Below are 22,629 nucleotides of genomic sequence, written 5' to 3' on the forward strand. Positions count from 1 at the left end.
CACAAATGACCAGAGCTGAGCCGACCTGAAGCCAGGAGCCAGGAGCTTCTCCAGAGTCTCCCATGCAGATGCAGGGTCCCAAGGCTTTGGGCCATCTTCGACTGCATTCTCGGGCCACACGCAGGGAGCTGGATGGAAGCAAAGTATCTGGGACACCCATATGCCTGGTAGTTGCAAGGTGAGGATTTAGCTGCTAGGCTACTGCGCTGGGCCTCCTTATGGTTTTCTTTCAAAATGCTGTAATCCCCCCCCTTATCCTTGAGGATACGTTCCAAGACCCCCACTGGATGCCTAAAACCACAAAGCGCACCAAACCCTACAATTTTATACCTTTTCAATCATAACCCAGCATTTATCACACACTGTGGCTGAAACTTCTGCAGTTTGAAGTACAAAAGCAAAACTGGCATAGCTTTCTTTTTCCTTTTCCACACTTCTTATGAAAGGCAGTATCAGGGCCCTAGTACCCTAGTAGCTAAAGTCCTTGCCTCGCATACATACGCTGGAATCCCATATGGGCACCAGTTCATATTCCAGCTGCTCCACTTCCCTCCAGCTCCCTGCCTGTGGCCTGGGAAGGCAGTAGAGGACGGCTCAAAGTCTTGGGACCCTGCACCTGCATGGACGACCCAGAAGAAGTTCCTGGCTCCTGGCTTCAGACAGGCTCAGCTCTGGTTGTTGCGTTCACTTGGGGAGTGAACCAGCGGATGGAAGATTTTTCTGTCTTTCCTTCTCTCTGTAATTATGACTTTACAATAAAAATAAATATAGATTTTTTAAACAGACAATACCAACTTAAACATATTATTTGCCCCTGAAAGGATACTTTTCACAGCATTTTAAATTAAGCTTGGTTACTCTTGAATTGGGGGGCCATTTTTTTAAAAAAGATTTATTTATTTGTATTGGAAGGCAGATATACAGAGAGGAGGAGAGACAGTGGGGAAGATCTTCCATCTGATGGCTCACTTCCCAAGTGGCCGCAATGGCCAGAGCTGAGCCAATCTGAAGCCAGGAGCCAGGAGCTTCATCCGAGTCTCCCATACGGATGCAGGGTCCCAAGGCTTTGGGCCGTCCTCGACTGCTTTCCCAGGCCACAAACATGGAACTGGATGGGAAGTGGAGCTGCCGGGATTAGAACCGGAGCCCATAAGGGTCCTAGTGCTTTCAAGGCGAGGACTTTAACTGCTATGCTATCGCGCAGGGCCCGGGAGTGGGGGTGGAGCATTTCTTAAATCAGTAATTTTTAAAGCTTCTATATTTTTATTTGAACGCAGAGTAACATAGAGAGATCTGTATCCACTAGTTCACCCCTTTCCTCCCCTCCAAAATATCCATAACGGCCAGGGCTGAGGGCAGGAGCCAGGCGCTTCATCTGGGTCTCCCACACAGGTAGCAGGGGCCCAAGCACTCTGGGCCATGTTAAGTTGCTCCCCAGGGCACATTAGCAGGGATGTGGATCAGAAGAGGAGCAGCTGGGACTCCAACCACTGTTCACATGGGATGCCAATAGCTTAAGTAACAGCTTAACCCATACGCCTCAATGTCAGCCCTTAACCTTCAGTTTTGTAAAGTTTATTTTTCTTTGAAAGGCAGAGTAACAGCGCTCGCCGAGGGAGCACAGATACTAAAATTGTAATAATACAGAAGATGATTAGCATGGCCCCTGTGCAAGGATGACACGCAAATTCGTGAATTCAGAGAAAGAGATCTTCACCCACCAGCTCACTCTCTAAACCGCAACAGCTGCGGTTGGGCCAGGCTGTAGCCAGAAGCCAGGAACCCTGGCCAGATCTCCCAGGTGGGTGGGTAGAGATCCAAGTACGTGAACTATCACATGTCTCCCAGGGTGTGTGTTAGGGAAGTGCCATCAATCCCAGGTGCAGCTGCTTTGGAGGGACACGTTATTGCATAAAATGTTCCCTAAACACAAGTGCCATGATAATGCAACAATGGATGTGATCATCCGCCTGGCTACTGAACCCACGGTAGGTAGTGTACACAGCATGGATACGTTGGAAAGAGGGAGCTCAGATACTGGGCAGGCAGAACTCTAGGACAGCATGACATTCCATCAATCACTCAGGAGAGCACCTAACGTAAAACGTATGCAGTGTTTATTTCTGGAATTTTCTGTTTGACATTTTCAGACACGGTTGACGATGGGCTACTGAAACTGCAGAAAGAGAAATTGTGGGTAAGAGGATACGGCTGCACTTCTCTGTGTTCTCTCCGTCTCACCTTGCATGGCTGTTAAAGTGCTGCTTGATTTTTGAGATGAGGCCAGATCCCTCTATTTCGAGTTCTTGTGGGAAAATGCCTTTTATTTGCAAAATGAATCACAATCTCAAATTTCCATTCATTGGCAACACAAAATCTGCGTGCTTTCCTCTCCCAGTAGGCTTTTAAGTTCTATGATAATGTCCATATTCACTGTTTTGTCCCTGGCACCTGGCACATCTAGGTGCCAATAAGTTTATGTCGAACAAGTCCTGGTTGAGAGGATGACAACGGTGGCTTATTACAGCTGCTCAATACAAACCTACTGTAAGCACACCTTCTATGTTAGATCATTTTGGCTTTGAAAGGTAGTCAAGATACCTACGTGGAAATGTTCAGCAAATGGTAACAAGTGTAGAAATCAAAAATGTAGTATTTTATGACACAAATTACAATGTTCACTCTTTGGGGATGCCAGAAGTTACTGTCTATGGCAAATACCAGGAGAGTAGGTTGACCAGATCACATTTAAGTCACCTTTCTGTGTACAGGTAGCCCATGGTCTGTTGTGGGCTAAGGAGTTGATTAGCGCTTGCTGGGCATGGCAGGAACAGGAACTGGGCTTGTGGCTAAAAACACATAGACTAATTGGCCTCATCTGTACCCAATTTCCTGGCTAAATTAGGACGGGGGCGGGGCAGGAAGAGTATCTAAGGAGAGGTGAAGGAGCAATAGAGACTTCGCAGAGACTTCTACCATCGCTGGTCTCCTGTCCGTGCTTCATCCCCGGAGCCTCTCCCTGTCCATGTTACTGGCTCTGCTGGTCGGAGCAATGGTCCATCCTTAGTTCTAAGGACAGTGGGCACCGGCATGTGTACCAGAAACTCACCCTTGAAGAGTTTCTCTCTGCTTCAGCTCAGTCTGATTTTCTCACCTTCTGGATGTCCCCAAGTTTGTTTTTCAGATCCTCTCTTGCCCAAGTCTTCCTCTGGCAGTGCATAATCACGGACTGTGCCAGCTCCTCGGCCCACTTCTCTGTTTTCTTACATCCTCCCTCTCTCCCGGAAGTCCATTCCCTGCATGCCTCGAATGCCAGGCTTTCTCTGGGACTTGACTTCTCTCTTCCCTTCCTGATTTCTTTCACAGGGACATTTGTCCTTCCTCCCACTTCTGTCCTTCTGAAGGTACTGGCCACAGCGCATTGTCCAAGTTGCAGTCCCAAAGCTACAAACTCTTCGTGGCCCAGGGCTGCCAAGATCAAATACAGACTGTGATGGCTGTTTGCTGATTCTTGTAGATTTCTGTTTGCTTTCTGACATTTGACATTCTCTTTGTCACTGGCTTTTTCCCCGTGTCTGCGTGTGAATCACTTAATCGCATCCTGGTCTTCACAATTAAAACTCATTTAGTAAGTATCCAAATAAAATACACTCGGTTTTTTCTTTTCCAGATCTGATTAAGCAAGAAACCTGGTATTGTGAGAAATTGTTAAAGGAAAACCAAATAAAATGTGGCAGCTAGTTGGATTGATTTGCTTATATGTGAGAGGCAGAGACACAAATAGACACCTGTTAGCTCACTCCCCAAACACCCACAACAGCTGGAGTTGACTGAGTTGGGCCAAAGCTGGGAACCAGGACCACAATGTAGGTCTCCTAGGTGGCTGGCAGGAGCCAGGTTTCTTGAACCATCACCATTGCCTCCCCGGGTCTGCATTAGCAGGAAAGAGAGTCAGGAACCAGCCAGATTGAACTAGGCACTACATTGTGGGACCAGGTGTCTTCACCCACAGGCCAAACATCTGCCTCACTAGTTAATTTTAAAAAATAGATCATGAACATATTTCTGCTAAAAAATGGATCATGAACATATTTCTGCTGCCATGATAGAGTTAACTATTTATTATTCATTTAGATTAGCTCAAATGCTTATGGATGACTTTGCAATGCGAATTTTGTTACAAAAAATTAATTTTGTTAAGAAAGGAGTTCAGGGGCCCGGTGGCGTGGCCTAGCGGCTAAAATGCTCGCCTTCAATGCCAGGATCCCATATGGGCGCCGGTTCTAATCCCGGCAGCTCCACTTCCCATCCAGCTCCCTGCTTGTGGCCCGGGGAAAGCAGTCGAGGACGGCCCAAAGCCTTGGGACCCTGTACCTGCGTGGGAGACCCGGAAGAGGTTCCAGGTTCCCGGCATCGGATCGGGGAGCACCGGCCCGTTGCGGCTCACTTGGGGAGTGAATCATCGGACGGAAGATCTTCCTCCGTGTCTCTCCTCCTCTCTGTATATCTGACTTTGTAATAAAAAACTAAAAAAAAAAAAAAAGAAAGGAGTTCAGGCCGTACCCCTTTTGTTCTTCCTAGCACATGTTTTCATAATATGCACTGCAAACAGCTAAGTTAAAATTTGAGTGGAAGCTTTTGGAGCATGTAGAAGTAAAAACTTCATCTTTTCAATAAAACGTTTAACTCAGTTGTACACACAACTCTATGCTGCTCACCTGTGTAAAGCAAACAGCAGTCGCAGCCAACCGTGAATGTCATGAGACAGCAGCGAATAGCCAGGCGCACTCAGCAACAGAACTGAGAAGAATTTGGCTTTAGCAATTGTCTTTAAGCAAAATGTCAACATAAGAATTCTTTGAATGCAAAGTGTGATTTATATCTCCATAGTGCATCTTTGAACTCTTCTGGGAATGAATCTTCTCTAACTATTGAGCAATTGTTATGCAATCTTATACTTTATTACTCACCTGGGAAGCAGAGCAGCTATTTGGAGAATGAGGCTCCCCTGGCATCCCTAGAGGCAGTGGGCAGGCCAGGGAGACTCTGGCCTCCCTCTAACTAGACACTGGAGGCTTGAGGTGAGTTCTATGTTTTCCAAACAGGCTAAAAAGACAGACAATGAGAAATTCAGACACTGAAATTGATTCCCTCATGATTTTAATATTAGAAAGCACTTCTTATAGGAACTGAAATTTAGTACTGGAGATGTTTGCACCCTGGCATTCAAATTGTTTTCATTATTATAAAAAACAGTAATTCACACAACTTGAAAACAGCTAAAATGGTAAATTATATGTAATTTATCGAATTTTTCCCAGAAATTTCTAAAAAATAAATTAGGTTAGAATTAAAAGGGAGTTAAATTGATTTAAAATTAAATAAATAATTGACTTATTTGAAAGGCAGCGTTAGGTAGAGAGATCTATCATTGATCTTTTACCTGCTGGTTCACTTCCTAAATGGCCACAAAGGCCAGAGCTGGACCGGTCCAAAGTTGGAAGCCAGAAACTTCTTCCAGGACTCCACGTGGGTACAAGGGCCCAAGTACTTGGGCAATTCTCCACTGGTCTCCCAGTCATAAGCACGGAGCAGCAACAGAATTGGATTAAGAGATATCTCAGGGCCCCACGTGACAGCCTAGCGGCCAAAGTCCTCACTTTGCATGTACCAGGATCACAAAAAAGGCACTGGTTTGTATCCCAGCAGCCCCACTTCCCATCCAGCTCCCCGCTTGTGGCCTGGGAAAGCAGTCGAGGACGGCCCAAAGCCTTGAGACCCTGCACCTGTGTGGGAGACCTGGATGAAGCTCCTGGCTCCTGGCTTCAGATTGGCTCAGCTCCGGCCATTGCGGCTCACTTGGGAAGTGAGCCATCAGATGGAAGATCTTCCCCTCTGTCTCTCCTCCTCTCTGTATATCTGACTTTCCAATAAAAATAAAACAAATGTTTTTAAAAATTTTCAGGTGGCAGTTAAAGCCACACAGCTATGTCCTTTAAATAAGATTTTAAAAATACAAAATGCAGGACATTTCCTTTAAAATTTTTTTTACTTTTACTGGAAAGGCAGATCTGCAGAAAGAAGAAGCAGTAGAAAAAAAAGATCCTTCATTTGTTGGTTCACTCCCCAAATGATCCAAAGTAGAGCCAGGAGGAGCTTCTTCCGTGTCTCCCACACAGGTGCAGGATCCCAAGGCTTTGGGCCGTCCTCGACTGCTTTCCCAGGCCACAAGCAGGGAGCTGGATGGGAAGTGGAGCAGCCAGAACACGAACCAGAGCCCATATAGTATCTCAGCACATGCAAGGATAGGATTGAACCACTGGGCTATCGTGTTGGGCCCAAAACATTTCTGATTACCCGTCTACCACCTAGTGATTACTCTCTTTAAAAATCACAATACTGTCCTATTCATCTGACATCCAATAATGTAACCTCTACAGAAATGGCCAGGAACTGAGGGAGCTAAAGCATTTCAGCAGTCGAAACAGCCATGACAAAGTTTCAGTTCTTCTTGGTAGAGAAGCAAGAATTTCTATTAGCTCTTTGTTTACAGTTTCCAACAGGCAGTCAATGATACTTGCTTAACAACAGATTTTAAGCTGGAAATCTGCAAGAAATACCAGATTACTAAAACTCGGACCCTGGAGAGCAGAACAATCGACAAAGCAAAATGAAACCACACCTGGCTACCCGGCAGAGGCAAAGCAAGTGAGGAGAAGCCCAGTGAACATTCACACCCAACATTCCGCCACGAGGTCATTGATACAGGTGCCTGCTTCTCCCCCCCACACTTTGTAATCCTCCGTCTGGGTGTCCCTGCAGCTACTCAATTCTGAGAGTGACCACCCAGGGTTATAATCAGATCCTGCTGGCTAAGGGCTCAGTTCCACGAGACTGCTCCCCACTTTAGGTTCAGATCACACAGGGTCACTTGTCACCTTCTGACTGGCTATGAATCAGAGCCCTCCCGGCAACTCCTTAGGTTCTGCAGAAACACTCGTTGAGCTCACAGAAACACATTTACGAGACGATGATCGTATCCGTAAAGGATGCAGGTGGACCGCCAGATGGAGAGGTTCAAATCCTGGGGCCAGATCTGGAAGAACCTCAAGTTCAGAAACTTGTCTCCTTGGAGCTGGAGTGTGCCACCCTTCCAGCGTGCAGGTGTGTTTGCCAGCCTGGCAGCCTAGGAATTTTTATGGCAGTTTCATTATGTTAGCATGATGGATTGTTCACCTCCACCCCTCGGCTCCTTCAGGAGGATGGGGGTGGGGCTGAAAGTTCCAAGCTGTTAGTCATGGTTTGGTCTTTTCTGCTGACCAGTCCCCACCCAGGAGTCCACCAAGTGTTAGGAGCCCTGGGCCAAGAACTGGGATCAAAGACCAAACAGGACAACAAAAGATTTCCCTTTGCTCCTGTCTTCAAGAATGTTAGAGGCTCTGTCTCAGGAACTGGGGAAGAGGCCGGTGATTAGGCGTTGTGTGTCTATTATGTACATGTATGTATATACATGTACATATGTCTACATAAATACACATACATAATTTCACAATAACGACAACAAAAACATTTCTCAAAACAAACAAAAAAAGATCCGAGTTGGGGGGCAGGAAGGGGTGGGAAGATATTATTTAACAGGAAGTTTCTGTTGAATGGGTAGTCTGGGCTGACAGAACAGTTTATCATCTGGTAACGGCATGCGACAGCCTGGAAGCAAATCCAGGTAGCGTGCATTCTTGTGACTTTCTAAGCCTTTCACAGTCTGCCCCTGCTTTCTCGTGGCTGCCTGGGGGGCACATTCTTCAGCAGGCAGGCCGAATAGCAAGCAGGCTGGACCCCTCCAGAGGCCAAAATGTAAAGAGCAGGTTCGAATACCTGACAGTAATTCGGTTGCATGCATTCTGAACTGAAGGACAATGGGTCTTTTTTTTTTTTCATTTCCATTTTTTTTTATTAATTATTTTGCATTATGTTACAGTTTCATAGGCTCTGGGAATCCCCCCCACGCCCCTCCCCCCTGGTGGCTTCCTCCACCTTGATGCAGTATTACAGTTCAAATTCAATCAAGATTCTTTCCTTGTAAACATATACCAAGTATAAAGTCCAGCTATTTATTGTCCAGATGGGTTGAACAGTCTCTTGGGGAGACCATTTCTGGTCCGTTGTTAGAGCTGGCAGAATATCATCCCATTCAACCAAGAGTCCCGACATAACATCAACAGCAATTTGCAACATTATGGAATTGACATGGTTGTGAGTAACCAGTGTGTTACAAAAAAAAAAAAAGAAAGCAAGTTCTTAACCACAACCTATGGTTAGCCCATTGACATTTCAGTTTTAGTTTTATATACAGAATCGACTGCTATATACCTTAAAATGGCTATAAGGTACCATTCAGCTGTCTCGTGTCTATTTCATTTTAGTATTTAGCCATTTGTTGTGTTGAAGTATAAGTTTGCTGATCTTGGCAGATTTTAGGGTAATCTAGACTGACTTGTAACTCTAACAAGACATTTGTCGACAATTAAGGTGCTGAACATTTTTTTGTTTGTTTGTTTGTTTGTTTTTGGGGGGTGTGTGTAGGGAAATCCCCAACACCATGGTGAGGAGTGACTAATCTTTGTGTCCCACCCAGCGAGGCATGAGCCAATCCAGCGTGGCCTAGTGACAATGGGTCTTAAGGCCTCTGGGAGAAGCCCTGAGCTGGTCTGGCTCTGCAGAGCAGGACCCTCACGGGGAGGCGGATGCCCTGTGTGCCCCAGGCCGGCAACCCCTCGCCACCCTGGGTGCTGGAGCTCTCCTCTTCCTCATGCTCCCAAGTTTGTTCCCCTTCCCTCAAAGTATAAAAACAAAAACAAAAACAAAGCTTAATCCTGTTGCAGATTTCTCACTTATAAGGACAATGCAATCCTCTCTTCTTGATGAATCAAACCCGGGGGCTCTGATCCTGGGCAGACTCTAGGGCTGGGCTCTCCGGGTTTCAGGAATCTCTTCTGGCCCTGAGTTAATGACATGGTTGTTGTGGCAGCTCAGTGAGATCACATGCAGGTCAGGAGTAGCACCTGGTGTGAAGTCAGGACACAGATACACAATATATGCTCACGCACACACGTTCAGTGGGTTCTCAAAAGTTCACGAAAAACGTACCTTATGAAAAAAAAACATAAATTTGAAACGATTTTGCAACAAAATAAGCTTACCTTCAAATCAATTTTCTTATAAACTTAAAAAAATTTTCTTTCCTTAATTTGAAAGGCGGAGTTGAGAGACAGAGAGAGAGGAGAGAAAGGTCTTCCATCTGCTTCATTCTCCAAATGGCTGCAACAGCTGGAGCCAGGAGCTTCTTCCAGGTCTCCCACGTGGGTTCAGGGGTGCAGCACTTGGACCATCTGCTCCTGCTTTCCCAGGCCATAGGCAGGGAGCTGGATGGGAAGCGGAGCAGTTAGGACACAAACCGAACCGATATGGGATGCTGGCTTAACACCATAGGCCACAATGCTGGGCCCCTATAAACATCTCGAAGTGCTCTCACACCCTGTGAATCAACTTCCACACAATTTGCCAATAGGGTAGGTTTGGTACCCAGCTGGCCTTGAGTTACCCTCCCAGCTGGAAACATTATATGGGTGTACCCATACAGGTGATTATTTAAGGGTCCCAACAACTTAGTGTCATCCTCTGCTGTCTTCCCAGGCCACAAGTAGGCAGCTGGATTGAAAGTCCCCCTGCGTGACAGCCTAGTGGCTAAATCCTTGCCCTGCATGTGGGACACCAGTTTGTGTCCCAGCTATTCCATTTCCCATCCAGCTCTCTGCTTGTGGCCTGACAGAGCAATAGAGGATGGCCCAGGTCCTTGGGACCCTGCACCCACGTGGGAGAACTGGAAGCAGCTCCTGACTCCCAGCTCCTGGTTTTGGATCAGCTCAGCTTGGGCTGTCGCCGCAGTTGGAGGATTTGCCTGTCAAAGCACCATGCTGCCCCCCTGTCACCTTCCAGAGTGTCCGGTCACTAGGGACAAATCCCATGATTTGGCTCAATGTACTATCTCCAAACAACAAACAGAAAACCACAAGCAAGGAATGACTACTAGTGGTAAAGGGGTATGCCCAAAGTCATCCCTCACAGTTCCCTCCTCTACAGGCATATGCAAACCTCCCCTACCAAGCCCCTAGCTCAGAAACTGACTCGTCTCCATTCCAAATTATTGGGGTTAGGGAGGACAGGGACGGAGAGGAGCTTGTCTTCAAAAAGTTCATCAGAAATGAGTATTACTGGGCATAGCGGGATTAGCTTCCACCTGCAGTGCAGTATCCCACACGGGCCCTGTTCGTGTCCAGGCTGCTCCACTTCCGATCCAGCAAGTGCTTGGGCCACTACACCCATGGGGAGGACCCAGAAGCTCCTGGCTCCTGGCTTCAAACTGGTGGAGCTCTGGTCATTACAGTCATTTGGGGAGTGACCCAATGGATGGAAGGTCACTTCCTCTCTCTCTCCTTCTCTCTTTGTAACTCTACCTTTCAAACAAAAACAAATATTTATTACACATGCATATTAAAATGCATATTATGTATTTTTATGAAAGAGCACTCGATAGATTTCCAATTTTTCTTCACCAAAGATAAATGTTTACTTTAATTTCACTTTCCAGACTTCTCGAAGTATTCCTGGTCACAAAAAATGTAAAAAAAAAAGATATTTTTGAAAATGTTGCAAATAACACTTCATATTATCAAACCCAGACAGCATGAATCAACAACTTGGAAGATATTGACAGATTTGCTCTTGGGTTCTTTAGACAAAGCAAAGGAAGTGTCGTAGATAACGCTGAAGTTCTCACTTTTCTCTCCTCAGTGAAATTTTTCTGCTTCTCCTCCGCAGACGACAGCTGTCCTGAGCTGCTGTGTTCGCTTGCATTCAGGTCTATTCTTACATAACGTATGTGACTCGTCTAAGTTCCGTGGCATTCTCTTTATTCATAAGCAGGGCATCAGAGTTATATAAATAGCTCCGCAGCTCGCCTTTCTAGAAGTTCCTCATCGGTTTTCAGTTCTATCCACGGGCATCTACCTTTCATACATAAACTGTCAGGTTCATCCATCCCTAGAATAATCGTTGTGAGTTGACAGAAGTGTTCTTAAAAGTTCGGTTTATATTTTTGAAAGCGGAGCAGGCACAGAACCTTCAAGCCTACACCGAGATGAGGGGCGGGGGTGATAAGCCACCTGCTGGCGTGCGCCTCGAGGTGAGATGATGCTGTCGGTGTGCCCTTGTGCCCGCAGAAAACACCACGGTGAATGCCCCAGGTGGCCCGAGAGACCCACCCTGCACGCAACACGAACAGAGCAGGCTTCAGTGCAAGACCGACCTCCAAGCCGCAAGTTCCCGGAAGACAGGAAAGAGGAGGGTCTGCAAAGCCACGCTGCAGGAGGCAGGCAGGGTGACCTAGCCGCTGAAGGCTGCACAGGCCGCTCAGGTGTCCCCAGACACAGGGACGGTCCTCACTGCGCTCAGGTTGAAAAGTTACAATTCCACGAGGAGGAAGTCGGGGTCACTTCTAAGACTCTGATCTCAGCCTCTCTGCAGGCAGAGCCCGGAGGTTGTCCCAACTACGGTGAAGCAGCTTTCCAGAACACTGTACTCAGCATCTCTGCGCAGTCCCCGCGTGGGTCCTTGGCACCAAGGTCACAGCCCTCGGAAAGGCGGCTGCTGGGGAGACAAGCAAGCACGGGGCTTGTGGCTACAACGCCGCGAAACCCGGGGGTCAGGCCGTCACACTCCATGGCACTCGCCCGGCTTCTCGGGACCGGAGTCCAGGAGCCCAGCTGCGGTCTGCACTTTTTCGCGACCGGCACCCAACTTTTCCCACCACGGGAAGGACCAACTTTCGGCTCCGCGTACGGGAGACGGAGGTGGGGGTGAAGGACTGGGCAGGCCGCGGCCGGCATGGCAGGCAGGGCCGGCAGGGCAGGCAGGGCCGGGGGCAGGTGGCGGCCGGCAGCAGGAAGCCGGGCCGGGCAGGGCGGAGCGCGCCGGCCGCCGAGGAGCCGAGGAGCCGGGGCCGCCGAGGAGCCGAGGCCGCAGGCGCCCCGCCCCGGCTGGTATGCGGCCCAGAGTGACGCGGGAGGCGGGTCACGTGATGCCCGTGGAATGCCAACAATGTAGCGAATGTCCCACTTGGGTCTGCGCGTTGGAGCCGCGGCGTGAGCGCCCCGGGAAGATGGAGCAGCCGCCGCCCGCGCCGCCACCCCCGCCGCCGCCGTCGCCGTCGCCGCCGCCCGGGGCTCCCCCGTCCCTGCGGGGCCAGCAGCAGCTCCAGCCTCCCGCGCCGGGTCTCCTGGCGCGCGAGACCCCAGAGCGGCGGGCCAGGGCGCCCCGGAGGGTGTAGACCGCGCCCCAGGAGGTGAGGGGGCTGGCGGTGGGGGGAGGTCGCGATCCGGGGCGGAGGGACGGGGTGGCGGTGCGTGGAGTCCGGCGGCGGCCCGAGAAAGTTCCCCCGGGCTGCGGCGCGCCCACGGCGCGCGGCCCGAGGCTCCGGGAAGGGCGCCCGGCGGCCGCGGAAGTTGGTCGGGACCGGAACCCTGCGCCCTGCCCCCCACGGGCCCCCGTCGGGCCGCCGCCCGGAGCCCGCCGAGCCCGGGCAGTCGCTAGAGCGCCGGGGTCGGCGGGCCGCGCCGCTTTGTTGTGCGTCCGGCTCGGCCGAGGGGCGGCGGCGGCGGGCAGCGGCCAGGACGCGCGGGGGTCACCCCGAGGCCGCCTTTCGGGGCGCGCCTCCGCCTCCGCAGTCCCGAGGGACTCGCCCTGCAGCCCCGCCACCTCAGGCGCGGCCGGCGCTGCCCTGTCAGCCCCGAGACCACCCCGCGACCGGCCACGCCGCTGCCCCCACGGAGCCCGGGTCGGGTCGCCCCCACGAGCCGCCCTCGTCCCCGCGGAGCTGCGCCCTGTGCCCGCGCGGCTGCCGGCTCCTGGCGCGTGCGGTGCCCGGCGGGCGGCCGGGCTGCGGGAAGCGCTCCGGTGGCGGTAACACGCGGGCGGTGCGCTCGGGGCAGCAAAGGAGTCCCTTGGGGCCTGTCGTACCCCTTCTGGTGCAACCTCACCTGCAGCTCGGGCCTCGCCGGCGTCCGAGGTCGGGGTTCCTTAGAGGCCGGTTCGCGTCTCGCCGGCCACTTTTTCTCCTGCTTAGCTCGGGTGGTTGGAGAGCACGGCCTCGGAGCCCAAGTCCGGTCGCGCGCTTGGGCAGGAGCGCCCGCCTGGAGCAAACCGTTGGTCCGTGGAGCCGGAGTGGCCCGGGCCGGAACTCCCGGTCAGCGTGCCACGGTCCGTTCCGAGGCCCACGCATGGAAAGGCTGCGTGGGGAGAACTGTTTGGGTAGGTTTTCTTCACACACACAAAAAAATGTGAACGGGAACTGATGCAAGTTCGCGCTTGGCTAACGTGTTACGGCAGTGTAGTGAGCGTGCTCGTAACGTAGGAATTAAGGCTTTGGAAAATTGTCTAACCTCAACCTGGGAGTATTGGCAGATTTCTAAAGTCGTCTTACCAGCCGGAATAATTTTTCTTTGCAAAGGAAACGGCAGATATATATATTTTTTTAAAGGGAAGTTTGGCTACATTTTAGTAAGACTTAAATATATTTGAGTGGGAGGTCACAAAATATGTTATGATGTTACACAGATGTTGTGTTGGAGTTTGGGTAGATGGGGCCCTCTCCTATCCCGAATGGAAAAACTAACTGGTGACTGTTGGGTAGGAAATTTGAGGTAAGTAGGTCTTGGTCCGGATTTTGGCTTCCTTGGCCTGGGACCTCTGGGTGATGCGGATCATTTTTGAGTGTTTAAAAAAAAATCAAGAGACGAGGCTGCCTAACATTTTTTAAAAGTCTGTAGCAACGTCAGAGATAAGATAGACACGAGGAAGTCTTCTGAAATAAGAACGCCGGAGCTATTTAGGAATTCTTGTGGAATACTTGTTTGAAATTAGCTATAATTAACAAGATACTTTTTTTTTTAAGATACTGTGTTCTTTTGCCCCGTGACAACTTTTGCCTCATTATCCGGGTATAGAAAGCACCCATTAATAAAAACACCAGCATTCCTTTGAAATCTCCTAAGTTTCAAATCGTTCAAGCAAGTGAAACTTGTATCCAGGCAGAGACAAAATTTGTAAGAATTTTTACAGTGAGTTACCGGGAATTGCGGAACTCTCCTGAATTTTCCGGGCCTCTAGCTTGTTGGAAACACTGCAGATTGGAGCTTTACATATTTCTTTCCTTAGCAAATCACAGGGTTGATGGGAGGGACTTTTCCTTTGGTGGGAGGGGAATGCTTTTACAATAAGACGCCTTGTTATTTTAAATGCGGTGTTGTAAATAGGCAGCCCCGGCTCCTAAATCCCACCGGGGGGCGGGGCGGCAGCTCTGAGGAGGGCCAAGACTTCGGAGGGGGAGGGGCTTTCTGTTTTGCATTTGGAAGAACAGAGCAGCATGAAGTATGAAAAGCTGCTTTTATATTTTATTTCATGGTTATGGTCATGTGAAACTTGTAAACAATATTCCTGAGTTTTCTAAAAGCAGTGCGCTGGGCAGAGCGCAGGAAATAAACAGTGCGTGTACTCCGCCTTGTCTGTAGGTGGGTTTCTGTGCGGACGTGGACTGTCCACGGAATGGAGGGATCGTGCTTAACTGAAATGACTGACTCGCAGGACGCCACAGTTTCTAGACCTCTTTTCTTCTTTTTTGCCTTCTTAAGTGCCTTTTGCATAGTAATTTTTCTGGAGGTAACTAGGCCTCCAAGTTGCACAAGTCCAGGGCACGGTTCCCGCTGTAGCCTAGGCCTATGGGCTCTGCACTGGGGTGGCTTACCCACCCAGAGTGTTCCCTGCCAGGGCCTCCTGGGGCTTGAAAGCAGCCCCAGGGCTGTTGGGTTCACCCAGTGTTCTGCCAGCTATTGTCTGGGCGTTTAAGGGCAGTGCCCTTTGATTTACAAAACGTTTCAACGTTTTAATACAACCAGTTAGTGTTAGGAATACAGATAATTGGATATGCTGCTAAAATTAGGATGGAAATTTGGCATTGCTTCTTGTTTCCCATTCCTGCTGTGAAGTTCCTCACCATTTAGGCCAGATCAGCTTAATTGTGACAAGTGGGTTTCTTTCTTCCCTTTTTTTTTTTTTAAGCTAATTAATAAATGCCTTCTGTGCTTGGACCAATATTTGGTGAACACAGGCTCTTTTTTCTTCAGGAAAAGCATCACATTCTGTAGCAGTGGCTTATAGTTGTCAGGGTTGTAGTTGTTGTCCCACGGTACAGATCCTGTGAGATCCTAAAGCAGTCCGGGCGGTAAAGATCTGGAGAATGGGACTTGGATTTCTCTTGGAACTGGGTTCTCAACTTCCGGGCAGTTATCTTGAGCAGGCATGCCAAGAGCCACCTGTCCTATTACTAATGCCTTGCACCTCGGGAGCCTGACGGGGAGCCTTTTCATTAGAACAGCCCCAGACGGCACCTTCCCCCTTCTCAGCATTGTCTGACTGTTTGTCTTGCTCTCCTGTTGGAACCTTTGGGCAGGAAACTCCAGGCTCCAAGAATAGCTTCACACTTCCTGCAGCGAATCAGAGCCCTCCAGCCCTTCCCATTTGGGTGAAACGTCCTTTCTCCCCCCTTGAAGAGCCGTGCTGGCGCACACAGCCCTGGGCTGTGCGTGGCAGTTTCCTGGGCACTGCCGTTAAGTCTTGAGTTTGTCCCTAGCCGTGCTTCTCAGTCAGGACAGGCACTCTGCCTCTTAATTGGGATATACATTAGGGCACATCTGAAGGCACATGGAAAATGGAATCAAGAGATACATTTATTTTGGTGCAAAAAAAAAAAAAAATGAAATGGCACATACCAGGGCGATTCGAAAAGTTCGTGGAAGAAGCTACTGCTAGTTCTGACATTGTTTTGCTCCAACGTATATTTCTAATTCTGTTTGCCTCGAGCTTTTTGTAGTCTTGGAGGGTGTCTGAAACTCGGATGTGGGCCTTGTGGAGGGCGGAGAGGCCTCCCGTAGTGCTTAATGTTGTAGCCGAGCCTGTTCACTGGAGTGCCCTTCGGTTCACCCACTGCCTTCCTGGTACTCTGGATACCTTGCCCCGCCTGAGCCACACTTAAGCAGCATGCCCCTCTGTGTGGGGCCTTGTACGTCCTGCACGAGGATGGGTCACTGCTCTCCCACAGGACCCTCCTGATGAGGGGGTGCCCCTGGCCTGTGGCTTCCGGGGCTGCCTGGAATGCGAGCCGTGGACGCACTGGGATGGTGTGCACTGTGCTTTCTCATTCTGACACTCTGCCTCTGCCTGGAGGCCTAGCCCACCTACTTGATTTAGTTTTGGCTTTGCAAGGTACTTATAGTAGGGATATGATTTAAAGAATAACTGGAATTTCAGGCCCAATAAATCCTGTTTTTAAAAACGCCCATGTGTGTCATTAGCCTGAGTCCCACAAACTGTTGGTTTGATTGGTTCCTTGGTTGGTGCTTGATGTGTGTTTGGCAGCCAGTGAGGGTTTGAGAAGCACTGGGAGAAATTAGCATACAAAATCGGAGAGTTTCCAAGGACTGGGTCGAGGGTTGGAGTCGGGTTGGAAAGGACCAAATTTAAGCGATCTCTCTCTCTTTTTTTTTTTTTAATTTTTTTGTTAAAGATTTATTTACTGGGCCGGGCGGCGTGGCCTAGCAGCTAAAGTCCTCGCCTTGAATGCACCGGGATCCCATATGGGCACCGGTTCGTATCCCGGCAGCTCCACTTCCCATCCAGCTCCCTGCTTGTGGCCTGGGAAAGCAGTCGAGGACGGCCCAAAGCTTTGGGACCCTGCACCCACGTGGGAGACCTGGAAGAGGTTCCTGGCTCTCCTGGCTTCGGATCGGCGGAGCACCGGCCGTTGTGGCTCACTTGGGGAGTGAATCAGTGGATGGAAGATCTTCCTCTCTGTCTCTCCTCCTCTCTGTACATCTGCCTTCCCAATAAAATAAAGAGGAGGAGAGACAGAGAGGAAGATCTTCTGTCCTATAGTTCACTCCCCAAGCGGCTGCAATGGTCAGAGCCTCTTCTGGGTCTCCCACGCAGGTGCAGGATTAGAACTGATGACCATATGGGATCCCAGAGCGTTCAAGGCGAGGACCTTAACTGTTACGCTATAGCGCTGGGCCCTTAGGCAATCTCTTAAAGACCTCTCTCAGGTGAAGTGTCTGCACAGGTCTCCTTACCATATCTGAGATTTTTTTTTTTTAAAGATTTCTTCATTTTATTACAGCCAGATATACACAGAGGAGGAGAGACAGAGAGGAAAATCCTCCGTCCGATGATTCACTCCCCAAGTGAGCCGCAACAGGCCGGTGCGCACCGATCCGAAGCCGGGAACCAGGAACCTCTTCCAGGTCCCCCACGCGGGTGCAGGGTCCCAAAGCCTTGGGCCGTCCTCAACTGCTTTCCCAGGCCACAAGCAGGGAGCTGGATGGGAAGTGGAGCTGCCGGGATACAAACCGGTGCCCATATGGGATCCCGGGACTCTCAAGGCGAGGACCTCAGCCACTAGGCCACGCCGCCGGTCCCATATCTAAGATTTGATGTTACCAAGCTCCAGATTTGAGAAGAAGGCCTTTTTGATTTGCATGTTGTTATACTTGTCAACTCTCAGTGTGTTGTAGCTTCTTTCTATTTTTACTGAATCCGTCAAAATGTATGTTTACGAAGTACCATGTGATATCTCGATATTGGAAGCACTGTACCAGGTTCAGTACAGAGGAAGTGTAGCTATCGAATCTGTTATCTGTTTTGGGGGAAAACGTTGACAGTCCTCTTTGCACAGGGCGTTACTGTCTGTCATCAGCCCTTTGCGCACTCAGCATCTGAGCTGCTTCTGTACCTGCTGGCCAGTCTAGCTCCTCCATTCCCCATGCCTCTGGTAGCCACCAGCTGCTCTTTTGTTGTTGTTGTTGTTGTTTTTTAAAATTTAACTATTTATTCTAAAGGCAGATATACAAAGAGTAAGAGAGAAAAATCTTCCATCTGATGACTCCCTCCCCAAGTGGCCACAATGGCCAGAGCTATGCCGATCCGAAGCCAGGAGCCAGGAACATCTTCTGAGTCTCTCACGCAGGTGCAGGGTCCCAAGGCTTTGGGCCGTCCTGGACTGCTTTCCCAGGCCACAAGCAGGGAGCTAGATGGGGAGCGGGCCTGCTGGAATTAGAACCGGCGCCCATATGGGATCCCAGCACGTTCAAGGTGAGGACTTTAGCCGCTAGGCCACGGCTGCTCTTAACTTGTGTGTGATCAACTTTTCAAGTTCAGATCGGTGCGTGTTTCTGCAGTATTGGTCTTTCTGTGCCTGGTGGCATGCCCTCCGTGCGGCTGCCAGTGCGGGGCGCTCACCTGCAGGTGTCGGTTTCAGCGGTGGAGGGACACTTCAGCTGTTTCCAGTACAAAACAGAGCGGGTCCAGAGCCACAGTCAGCCAGGGCTACAGCTTAGGGTTGTGGTTGTTTTGTTTGTTTGTTTTTGTTTTCTGAGGAGCTAGCATACTGTTCTCAACAGTGCATGGGGCATTGGATAATCCACTATGCTAATTTGCATTTCCATTCAGAGTGTAGGGCGTTTTCTGCAGCCCCTGTTAACTCTGGTCTTTCCTAGAATAGCCCTTCTAATTGGTGAGGCGGAATCCTTGGTGACTTTGATTTATACTTCCTGGCTTCCGGTGAGGTTGAGGGTGTTCTTAGATGTCCTTGGCCGTTTGTGTGTCTCCTCTTGAACAATGTCTATTCAAATCTGTTACTAATTTTAATTGGATTTTTTGGTCAGGTCCTGTAGAAATTAGTTGCTTTTATATTCTGGTAGCTGGAATATCCAACCTCCTTGTCAGGTGTGCAGTTTGCAAATATTTGTAGTTTCTTTTAAAGTTACTGCTAGTCAGTTGGTCACCTTTCCACAATTAGGATTACTTTGCCTGACATCTCTGTTGGCTAAAAGCCTGCATCCGTGAGGGCCATGTTTATAATGAAAGGAGTTCCCACGTGTCCTGTCGTGTTAAAGTGCTACCACGAAGTGTCAGAGTTGCTGGTTCCAGCTGCAGTCTTCATTTGGCGAGTATTCATGTAAAAACTTGCAGAAGAAATTCAACATTGGGCCATGAAATCAGCTGTGTTCCAACTACAGCTTCAAGTACAAGATCTGCAGCTCGACCGGAAGGAAGGCTTTGTTGTGGTTTAGGGTTGGGTCTGATATTTGTTCCCTAGGTTCTTGTCTTTTAAAAAGCATTTTCAGCATGGGCTCCAACCTGGCTTAAGAAAATGGCAAGTTTTATTCAGAGGGTGAAGAGTACGGACATACCTGGGCCATGTTCAGGGAGAGAAAGGGTGAAGGAAGGAACACCCTCTTCAGCATCGACTTTTAAGGGGCTTGAAAGGGGCGTGGCTACGCAGCACCACCCCCTGAGATGCCAAGTAGCGTCATTTGACTGACAGGTGGAAGAAAGGTTTCCATAGGTCGGGGAATTGTGGCAGCCACGCCCTGACCTAGCCTCCTGCCTGAGGCCATAGCAGTGTCATCCTTTCAAATCACAGACTTTCAAGGTGCTGTTCACCTTATTATTATTTTTTTGAACTTTTTGTTTTCAAGATTTATTTTTATTTTTTATTACAAAGTTAAATATACAGAGAGAAGAGACAGAGAGGAAGATCATTCCCCAAGTGACTGCAACGGCTGGAGCTGCGCCAAACTGAAGCCAGGAGCCTGGAGCTTCATTCTGGTCTCCCACATGGGTATAGGAACCCAATGCATTGGGCCGTCCTCGACTGCTTTCCCAGGCCACAAGCAGGGAGCTGGATGGGAAGCGGGGCTGCTGGGATTAGAACTGGCGTCTATGTGGGATGCCAGCACATTCAAGGCGAGGACTTTGGCCGCTAGGCCACTGCGCGGGGGCCCAGGTGCTGTTCACTTTAAAAGATGAGACAACCGCTGGGTGCTCCTAGGCCCACCGCTTCCTGGGAGGATTCAGAGCACGGCTGCTCTCCGCCTCCCTCCACACTGAAGGAAACCACCTGGACAGTTTCATTGCTGTCACTGAATAATCTGTCAACCTTCTTGTGTGCTTGCAATTTTTCATTAAAAAAAATTGTTGGCAGAAAAAGAAAACCCACAACTCCTGATCTGGCTTCTTTATAGGCTCAGCCCCTGGGTGGTTTTTTGCTTGGGACATTGGCGCGGCATGGGGCACTCCAGACCTTGACCCTGGCCGCTGCTCCCTGTTGTGCCTGGCTGGAGTAGGCCCCAGGGGCAGGTAGGCTGCCACTGCCCCGCCCGAGGAGTTACAGTGCCTTCCTCACAGGAACTTTGCCCTCCTAGCAGGTGCAGTCTCTGGGTCCCTTCGGTTGCACAGCCACCTGTGGAAAGGGAACCCTGAGTAAAGCAGGAAACAACCAATCAGGAATAGTCAGGTGATTCTTCCCCCTACTTTAAAAAACATCATAGAATATTGGCCATTTTAGTCATTTCCTTGTAAGTGTCCATTCTTATTCTTGCTGTTGTGACCTCCTCCTATACTGAAAATTTCTCATCACCCCAAACCCAAACTATAGCGCTTAAGAAACTGTTCCCCTTGCTCCTAGTAACCTCTCTCCTGCTTTCTGTCTTAAGTTTCCTGACCCTGGGTAGCTCATGTCAGTGGAATCATACTGCGTCGATCTTTCTAGAATCTCACCAACATAAAACCCTCGTAACAGGATTCCCTCCCTTCTTATGGCCAAATAGCATTTAATAGTCCTTTAATTTCTTTCTTAAATTCTGTCTTTTGAGAGGTGTGGAGAGAGATGTAAAGACAGAAAGAGGAAGCTTCCATGCACTGGTTCATTCTCAGAATGCCCCCAGTGGCCAGGATACGCCAAGTAGAAACCAGGAGCCCAGAACTCTCCCTTCTGAGCGGCTGGGGCGCAGAACTCGAGCCGGCTCTGTCATCTCCCAGGGTGCTGGAGTTGGGAGCCAGACCACGGAATTAAGACCTGTCACTCCCTGATGGCATGCAGGCATCTTAACCCAGCATCTTTGTTGCTATGCCAAATGCCTGAGTCTCTTGTGGCCTTATTTTTATTTCTTTGAATGGCAGAGTTATGGAGAGAAAATTTATCTTCCGTGCACAGGTTTGCTGTCCAAATGGCCACAGTGGTGTATGCAGGCCAGGCTGAAGCCAAGAACCGGCAGATTGTTGCTGGTCTCCCAAATGGGTGCAGAGGCCCAGCACTGGGCGACTTGGCTGCTTTCCCCAGGTGAGTTAGCAGGGAGCTGGATCAGAATTGAAATAGCTGAGACTCAGAGCAGCACCCATATGGGATGTTGCAGCCAGTGGCTTCCCGTGCTATGCCACAGTGCCAGGCCCTGTCCTGTGGCTTCTTGTCCAAAGTCTGTGTGGGCCCAGCTGAGTTGTGTTTCTTGAAGACACCTCCTTAAATCACCTGGGCTGCAGACTCACCCAGCATGGAGCTGAAGACTGTGCTGTCCACAGGCAGGGGGTACCCAGGCATCGGGCAGCAGGTAGGGGTGCACCGAGCACAGTGCGCCTGTCCTTGCGGTTCCCGTCATTGGGGGCTCCTGCCGAGCCCTTGGTTTCAGCACGGTCCCTCTCTGCTGATGAGACTCGGCCAGTGTCCTTGCACGACAGGTGGATGGTAATGCTCACATGGACGCCCAGAACCAGGCGTTGGGTCCTTGTTTCCTCGGGGAGCCCCCGGGATAGGCCCTGGGTGGTGCGGGGCCCCACACTTGAGCGGGTGTGCCAGGCCTGTCGCCTCTGGCTGCTGCTGCCTGGGCACTGAGACCCTGAGGAGTTTCTCTATCCACACACCTCGCCCACCTCGGAGACTGCCCTGCCAGTGCTGCCCTCCAGCCAAGGAAGTGAGGTGTGAGGGTGGGCTCCACCTTGCAGCCCATCCTCTGTCAGCAAACATCAACCGTCGAGGGATCTCCCCGGGGCCGCTGACCCCAACCCCTCTCCCCATCCACAGCCCCGATCTGTTTCACACCCCCCTCATTCTGGCAAATTCTCACATACCCTGCTCCATGCACAAGTAACCCACGTTCTTGCCTGCCTCCCCGCCTGGGACTGGTCATCCTTCGTGTCCCCAGGACTTGGTGGTGGCCTTGTTGTGCGGAAGAGCAGTTTGTGCGTTGGTTAGGGCCTCTGAGGTGAGATGGCACAGCTTCAAGCACGCAGGTGCCTGCTGCCTGGAGGGTGTGTTCAGCCTGCTTGCAGAAGAGCTGGGCCATGGTGCAGTCGCCTGCCATGTTGAAGTCATAGCATGGAGCCGTGTGCGTTTCCTGGGGTCCACACATGAGCACCCTCCGACGCTGTCATGCCAAGACCCTTCGCTCAGAGACGCAGTGCCCAGCCTCCATTTGAGGGCTGATTTCTCCCACCACCTGGTCTACCTGCGTGTGGGGTGCTGACACACGGAACTGGGGTGTGACTTGAGGTTGTGCTGTGCAGCACTATGGGAAAAGAAGCTGAGCAGAGAAGGTAATGCCTGGTTGTCATCTTCAAGACATCACAGGTGCCAACCAGGAGCTGTGCCAGTGCTGTGCGGAAAGGGGTTTGGCTTGGTGGGGGAGCTGG

At 50.3% G+C, this 22,629-nt stretch overlaps 1 protein-coding gene and 1 non-coding gene across 2 annotated transcripts in view; both read left to right on the forward strand.

Moving 5' to 3' along the window:
• The first annotated feature begins 1,603 nt into the window (after positions 1 to 1,603).
• On the forward strand, positions 1,604 to 1,715 carry LOC118758026 (U6 spliceosomal RNA). The gene has a single exon (XR_004995491.2). It is a non-coding gene; the product is annotated as a U6 spliceosomal RNA (small nuclear RNA).
• Positions 1,716 to 12,224: 10,509 nt separating this feature from the next.
• LATS2 (large tumor suppressor kinase 2) overlaps positions 12,225 to 22,629 on the forward strand; it is a 58,523-nt gene continuing 48,118 nt past the window's right edge. The window contains exon 1 of the mRNA XM_058670985.1: positions 12,225 to 12,400. The gene's annotated coding sequence lies outside the window, so the exon portion shown is untranslated. The remainder of the gene's footprint in view (positions 12,401 to 22,629) is intronic.

This window comes from Ochotona princeps, chromosome 12, assembly GCF_030435755.1.
Source record: "Ochotona princeps isolate mOchPri1 chromosome 12, mOchPri1.hap1, whole genome shotgun sequence".
NCBI lineage: Eukaryota > Metazoa > Chordata > Mammalia > Lagomorpha > Ochotonidae > Ochotona > Ochotona princeps.